This window comes from Notechis scutatus, unplaced genomic scaffold (assembly GCF_049901735.1).
Source record: "Notechis scutatus isolate UNSWTSFEM ecotype Mainland unplaced genomic scaffold, rNotScu1.2 NSCUSCF51, whole genome shotgun sequence".
In the NCBI taxonomy this organism is placed as follows: domain Eukaryota; kingdom Metazoa; phylum Chordata; class Lepidosauria; order Squamata; family Elapidae; genus Notechis; species Notechis scutatus.
Window position 1 is genome coordinate 146,514 of NW_028263161.1, and position 8,090 is coordinate 154,603.

The window sequence follows — 8,090 nt, forward strand, 5'->3', positions numbered from 1 at the left end:
TATTGCTTTTTAGTCATACAGTTGTTTCTAGGAGGAAATCATAAATATTTTTCTGGAAAGTTGGTAATGTTTAAATAACATAAAAGTATATTTGCCTGAGAATTGTTATAAATCTTGTATAATAGCAATTTATCAACCCTAGTATATTAATGACAACAGAGAAAAATTGATGACTTAACGACAAAATGTTGTATCTTCCCACTTTCATGACAAAGATTTTAAAAACTAAAGATTATTTGAGTACCATTTTTAAATCAGTTTTTATGCACTTAATTATCATACCATCCACCCCTCACTTAACTGGGTTTCTGATCACATCACAAAATTGTTTGTTACTCTTTCCTGAGATCAAGTTATATCAGCAGTATTTCCATAATGTATTTAGAAAATGAAATAATATGTGAGAATGACTTGCATAGAGCACATAAATTATATCCCCCCCTTTCCCACAATCCATTTAGAAAGGGCAGTGATAGGAGGGAATGACTTTTGGGGGGTGGAGGAGAGATTCTGCCTGGGGAAGAAGCAGATAAGAGGAGGAAACCTACAGCTGCATAAAAAAAGGGTCGGTGGGAGATTTGTACTTTCTGACTCCCCAAATCCTGTCAGTGCAGCATTACAGCAAAGTGGGCCTAGCTCAGGTTTCCTGTCTGGGCTTCCTGGGAGAGGATCACCCTGACAATTTTCTTCTTGATCATATTTTGATAACCAACCTGTTGCTTTCAGGGAGTTCATAAATCTCCTTTTTTCTGTTGTTCAACTATATTTTGTCAAAATCTATATTGTCAAAATATGATCGACAAATTTTTGTGAACTTTTTCCCTTCACTTGTAAGATAGTGGTAACACCCATTTTCCTAATGAAGCATGTCTGTAAATTAGACAACTACAAGAGAAAGATTAAATATTGAAAAAGCGACTGGGATAATAAACAAAGTTTTCTGCTTTTAAAATTGCTGCATGTTCCCATTCTAGTTCCATCCTTTCCTGGAGAAGAATGAGTTTGTCAATATTTCAGACTTTGAATTGTACATGGACCCAAATGGAGAGGTAGCAGCAGATCTGCTCATTTCGGGCTTATTGGTTCTTCCCAGGGATCATCCCAGGAGAGAGACTGTGGGGTATTTTGTAAGACAGAGACTTTATATCAGAAAAAATGTTCTTTCACGGCTAAAGGAGCTCAACAAGGTAGGAGAAAGTTTTGATGTCTTCTCTCCGTTTTCCAAAGCCTGAGGTCCCATTTCAAGAGGGCTGATGCTATTCCCCAAAGGTGGTTGACCTTCACCAAGAATTGAATCTGGGCAGTAGAAACCGTATTTTTTCCCTTAGGCTGCTTGGGAGGCATCGGTATAGTTCCATTTTGTGGACCACATACAATTAAGGGTCTCCATCAAACGGGTGAGAAACCCACAAGGGCTGGGGAATGTGTCCCTAATAGCTTCTGGTGGTTTGCTCCTTGTGCCCAGAGTAGCAACGAAGGCGGCAATTCTGCTGACCGGGGCCTGAATCCAGGCTTGGACCGTATCGGATGGGATTGAATCGTGAGTGGACGGAGATCCTTTTGGCCCCATTGGGGGAAAGAAGCTTCTTCTCATCCTGCTTGGGGAAAAGTGTCCCCTGAAGGGGCAGCTCCATAATCTGGGAGGCTCTTAAGGAGGCCGGACCTGGCCAGAGCTCTCCATGCCTCCCTTTCACCCTCCCTGGGATGGAGCAATGGGCCTTCTGCTCCTAGGAAGCAGCTCCAAGGCTTTCAGTTCACCTGAAATTATCAAGATTGTTCTGATATCACACCTTAAAATTAAGGGTGTGAGAAGAGGGGAGAAATGCATGTTAATGGGGTCATGAGAAGGAACCGGCTGGTTATCACTTAATGCTGAAATCTTTTCTCAGTTCCATCCAGGGGTGGGATTCAAATTTTGTAACAACGGTGGGCGTGGCTTAATTTATGGGTGTGGCTTGGTGGCCATGTGACTGGGTGGGCATGGCCAGGTGGCCATGTGATTTGCAAACCAAATACAAGTGGTCCTCGCTTAATGACCAGTTGCTTAGCAAGTGTTCTAATTTATGACTGATCTCCCCAGAGCTCCTTGACCTGTTTTTGGAGTTTTGACAACCATTAAAACAAACACACAAACACACACACACTTCTAACCCTGCTATTCTTTGATTCTGTAAGGATCTCCTGCTGGAGCAGGGGTTTGGACTAAATGACCTCCGAGATCTCTTGCAGGCCAGCCCTAGATTGTTGTGCTGCTTTAAAGAGTCTTCTGAAGCCAGGGTTTGTGTCCTTCCTTCCTCTCCTTTCTTTTCTATCTCCTTCCCTCCCTCCTTCCATGTATTTATCTATCCATTCATATATCTCATTCACTTTCTCCTCCCTCCGTCCCTTTCTTTTTCTTTCTTTGTCCAATCCTTCCATCTCTCCCTTTCTTTGTCTATACATTTTCCTCTTTTTGCTTCCTTTCTCTCTTTTATTTCTTTCTCTTTCCTTTCTTGTCTCTCTCTTCCTCTTCTCTCATTCCCTCTATTTCACTCTTTCCCTCTCTTTTTCTCTCTCTTTCCCCCTCTCTGTATATGTCTCTCTCATTCTTCTTTCTAACTCCCCCCCTCCACTCTGTGTGTGTGTGTGTGTGTGTGTGTGTGTGTAAAGAGAGGCATGGGTAAGTCTGACCAGGTCCGGTCTCTTTAAGAACCTCCCCAATTATGAACCTTCCCTTTCAGGGGACACTTTTCCCCAAGCAGGACGAAGCTTCTCTCCCAATGGGACCAAAAGGACCTCCACCCAATCATGATTCAAATTCATCTGAATTCAAGGCCCTGGTCAACAGAATTCCCTTTTTTCTTTGCTAGTTTGGGCACAAGGAGCAAACAAACCTGAAGCTTTTAGTGACACATTCCCCAGCCCTTGTGGGATTCTCACCAGTTTGAAGGAGATACTCAACCATAGGTGGTTCACAAAATGGAGCAGTGCGAGAAGGTAAGGGTGACGGTAGGGGATAGTGAAGCGGCCGGTTCCCTATCTTCCCCTTTCTCCCCCCCACTCTGTGTGTGTGTGTGTGTGTGTGTCTCCTCAGAGCCGCAGCTGGGCCAAGCAGCAAGCTCTCCTTGGCGCCTTGCTACTTCTTTCATTTCTTCTTTTTGGAATCCAGACTGGCTGAACAACGATTGCCAGACCGCGGTGGAAGCATCCCTTTGGGCACCCTCCTCCTCCTCCCTCTCACCCTAGGCACGAGTGGGATGGATCAGAAGGGTGCAGTTGTGTGGGGAGAGCTCGCTCCTCAAGTGAGCAGCCACCCACCCCGTACCTGGTTTTGCTGTGCTTTGGCATTTGCTTGAGGAGCATCTCCCTGCATGCGTGCACCCTCCCGCCCGCCACAACGCCAGTTATGAGGAGGAGGAGGAGGAGAGGAGGAGGAGGAGGGAGGAGGAGGAGGAGAGGAGGAGGAGAAGTCACCCAAGTGATGCTTTCACCACGTCTGGTGATTTGTTCAGCCAATCTGGATTCCAAAAGAAGAAATGAAGAAGTAGCGAAGAACCCAAGGAGAGCTTGCTGGCTTGGCCTAGCTGCGGCTTTCAGGAGACACACTACACACATGCACACTCACAGAGACACACAGAGTGGGAGAGAGAGAGGAAGATAGAGACCCGGTCACTTCGCTATCCCACACCGTCACCTTTACCTTCTCAGGCCAGGCAAGGGAGGGAGGGTGAGGGGCAGGGCCAGCCGCTTCAGAAAGATGAAGAGGTGGCGGCCAGGTACAAGTGAGTAAAAGCCTGGGAACGGCAGCTCCCAAGGGGCTTTGAGGTCCGATGGCCTGGAGCGGCCGAGATCCGAGTGAGCATTGAACCACAGGTTCACCTGACCACCCACTTCTTTGGTGTTGGCTTTACGGAGCCACGGGGTGAGGTCTGGGCTGAACTGCGACAGCAGTGCCTTTAGCTGTGCTTGCTTGTAAGTGTCCAAATAATCTGGTGAAGACACGGAGGAGTCACTCAGGTAGACCTCCCATCCACAGTCCTCCTCCTGCAGAAAAGGCCATTCCCTGAGCTAAGAAGGCAAGGAGCTGCGCTCGACTCACCCAATTCCTAGGACTACCCCAAATGGTCCAATTCGGCGCGGAGAGGGTAGCTCCCCTGGCAGTCCCCTTTTCCTCAGTGCTCTGACTTCCTGTGGCTCGCCTCCAGCCTGAACACCAGGTTGGATCACCAAAGGCCATTTTCCCGCTTCTCAACGGTGCTCCTATGCTGGCCACTGCAGGACTCTCCATCTCTTTCCCCAAATTCTCCCTCAACTTCGAAATGACGACACCTGTTGCCTGACATGGGTGCAACTGGGCTGCCGGTCACCTTTACCCCCACCCCACTTGCCTTTTGCTGCTGCCACCTGGACCTCTAACCCCCAGCAGGTAAGGCCCAGCACCTGCGGTGAATCCCAGCTAAATTTCACTGTACCGGAGGACATGTGGAGAGGCTCATGTTCTCCTGCTGCTGGGAAAGCAAGAGAGTCTTTCCCGCCACAGCAAAAAGTTTGAAACTTCCCCTCCAATAGGGAAATGGGTGGCTCTGGGCAGCAGAGAAGCAGCCTGCTTGAATCCAGTTTATCTCTGCCACCCGGAGCTGTGCCGGGAAAGACTCTCTTGCTCTCCCAGCAGTAGGAGAACACGAGCCTCTCCACATGTCTTCCAGTACAGCGAAATGTGTAGCTCTGGTCCCCACCAGTCTGCATCTCGCCCCCCGCCTGGATTCACCACAGATACTGGGCCTTAACTGCTGGGGGTGAGGGCGGCGGGTGGTGGCAGCAAAAGGCAAGTGGGGTGGGGGGGTAAAGGTGACCGGCAGTGGCAGGTAGGTGACTGGGCCCCAGAGCTTGCAGAGCCTCACTCACCCAGGGAGATCAGGCAGGGCCACAGTGGAAGGCATGCAGCAATGGCTGGACTGGCGAGTGGGCAAAAGCAGGCTGCAGGCGATGCCGCGCATGCACGATAAGGACTGACTGGGAGCGGAGGGGAGGGGCGGGCAGAGAGGGGAGGGGCCAGGCAGTGGTGCAATTTGCCGGTTCTCCGAACTGCACAGAATCATAACAACTGGTTCGATAGAACTGGACAGAACCAGTAGAATCTCACCCCTGGTTCCATCTCTCCAGACTTTTCTATTTAATAAAGTCCTTTTTTTTTTTTTTTTTTGGCAATGTGAGATGCCAAAAGCAAAAGAGAGGAACTAACGGAAGAATCTTCCAGAAGTTATATCTCTAACCATTTGGAAATAGTGAGAGATTTTGCTTAAGTGAAGACCAGAGGCTAGTAACTTGTCTAATATCCATTTTTACCTCCATTTTCCACATATTTCCTTTGCAATCTTATTTCTTTTCTGCTCAGTCCTTTCCTCAATCTGAATGTGTGGAAAGTTGTCATCCTGGATTTGTCAAGAGGGCTCGAGAAGGAGAGCCAGTTTGCTGCTACGACTGCATTCCTTGTCCGGAGGGAACCTTCTCCACTCAGAAAGGTGGGTGACACCAGAGGAAAGGAAGGCCTGGTGGAACTGGATCCATCCAGAGCATTGTCATGAAAGTATGAATTAAAAAACACTTTGAAGCTGAACTGATTTCTGGTTTATTTCCAAAATGCCCCATTTCTTATCTAAACAGAAGAGCAAAAAGACTGTGAAGGAAGGGCTGGATAGAGACAGGTGGCTGTGGCAGATTGGACAAGCTTTATTACTGCCAGAGAAAATATTTCTTCTTTTTAGCTTGGATGTATCCTTCCTTCCACATTTACTTCTCTAGGAACACCTGAGTTCCTTGAAACACGAGGAATTGTTTTAGGTCCACCTCCTGAAAGGAGGATTGCAGTGCAGTCTACATGGGTTCCCTTTGAGGAACACTGAAAAGGTATTTCTGATATACGAGATGCACAATGTGGTGGCATGGACAGTTATGCCTGTTTCTGGCTGCACCCGTATCACCACTGCTCCAAAGGCCATTCCAAATTGTTTGGAGCAATCCCTTGATCCATCAGCCTCCTCTGAGGCAAGTATGACAAGAATTGCCACCGGGCAGGTAAGTTTCTCTAGAAAGATTAATTGATTCATTATTTACCCTTACTAATGGAGGTTCCTATCAATATTCTGAACATTACAAAGGAAATATTTCAAGTCCAAACCTTCCCTCAATTTCATAACCTATCAAAAATATACCGTAGCTATATTTTTTAAAAAGTGATACACTTATTTTCTATCACTGGAGATATGAAGAAATCCGTCCTGGAAAATGCTCCTGATAATCACTTGTTCCCAAAGAACTTACAATGTATCTTGAAATGCAAAGGACAAAGAAATACGGTTTTTTTTTTTTTTTGTTTTCTCAGATACAGAAAAATGCACCAAATGTCCAGATGATAAATACCCCAATAAAGAAAGAGTCCAATGTATCCCCAAAGTTATAACCTTCCTGTCTTATGAAGAACTTCTGGGCATCATCCTGGTTTCTTTTGCCCTACTCTTCTTCCTAACCACAAGCCTTGTTTTAATCATCTTCATTAAATACAGAGAAACTCCCCTAGTCAAAGCCAACAACCGGGACCTTTCCTACATCCTCCTGGTCTCCCTCCTGCTTTGCTTCTTGTCTTCTTCTCTCTTCATTGGTCAACCAAGGAAAGCCACCTGCCTTCTCCGACAAACGGTCTTCAGCATCATCTTCTCAGTTGCTGTTTCTTCTCTCTTGGCCAAAACCATCATGGTGGTGCTGGCCTTCCTGGCCACAAAACCAGGAAACCGAGCAAAGAGATGGTTGGGAAAGAGCTTGGCCAACTCCATCATCCTTTCTTCTTCTTCTGTCCAAGTGCTCAACTGCTCCATCTGGCTGGGAGTTTCTCCCCCTTCCCTGACTCTGACCTCCACTCCCAGCCTGGAGAGATCATCCTGCAATGCAATGAAGGGGCTGTTGTCATGTTCTACGTCACCCTCAGCTACATGGGCTTCCTGGCTGCCATCTGCTTCACGGTGGCTTTCCTGGCAAGGAATCTGCCCGGGACCTTCAACGAAGCCAAGCTGATCACCTTCAGCATGCTGGTCTTCTGCAGTGTCTGGGTGACTTTTGTGCCCACCTACCTGAGCACCAAAGGGAAACACATGGTGGCTGTGCAGGTCTTCTCCATCCTGGCCTCCAGTGCTGGTCTGCTGGGCTGCATCTTCATCCCCAAGTGCTACATTATCCTTCTGAGGCCAGAGCTGAACACAAAGGAGCAGCTTACAGCCAGAACAAATGTAAAAACATAAGACATAACACTGTGACATTTAAAGAATTGTAAAATTTCATTTTATTTCAAAGTAGACACTAATTATTTCAACTTAGATAATGTGCAGAAATCAAAGAAATCATGTCTACATTTTTCAATGGGAAATGTTTGAATGACTGTAATCCTTGCAACTCTCTTCATCTCAATAAATCTTGCTAAAGGGAACTCTGAAAATCATTCAGAGGAATTTGTTATTCAGCCACTGCCAATGAATTTGATACCTTAGTCATACTGACAGCAGCTAAAAGTGTATCTATGAGAGAATGAATAGGAAAAGTGGTAAGATGGCTTGTGTGGGAGCCAAGCTCCAACTATGTTGTTTGACAATCTCCATGAGAGCCGTTGGCCATCCCACCAAGCCAGAGGAGGCAGAGGTCTCTAGGTTTTCTTGCTTAGATGTTCTCATCCAATAAGACCTAGTTAGCGCCCCTTTCCCATAGCTGCTCCTGCCCTGTGAAAGAAGCTTCTCCATGAGATCCACCATCCTCTCTCCATCCCCTGATTAAAGCCAGTTCTTTTCCCCAATGCTTGAGCTAGTTGAGACCAGAGTCCAGAAGATACAGAAGGAGGAGAAGCCCAACGGGAGAGTCAGGCTGCATCCTGATGAAATTGGGCTCATTGTGGCTGCACCGTGTGAATAGTTGCAAACAGGAGTTTGGGGGCGTCTCAAACTCCACCAGAGGAAAGAGGGTCTCTCTCTCTCTCTCTCTCTCACTTTCTCTCCAAGGTGGGAAGCCCAGCAGTGCAACCCTTGAAGGCTTCACCTAGGGGTTCACCTCAGTCCTCTGGGGGTACTTCC

At 47.0% G+C, this 8,090-nt stretch overlaps 1 pseudogene across 1 annotated transcript; it reads left to right on the forward strand.

Annotated features, from left to right (window-relative positions):
* Positions 1-7,624, forward strand: LOC148128482 (vomeronasal type-2 receptor 26-like; annotated as a pseudogene). The gene is made up of 3 exons (XR_015746373.1): positions 1-1,187; positions 5,375-5,501; positions 6,362-7,624. The product of XR_015746373.1 is annotated as a vomeronasal type-2 receptor 26-like (transcript).
* Positions 7,625-8,090: the final 466 nt, after the last annotated feature.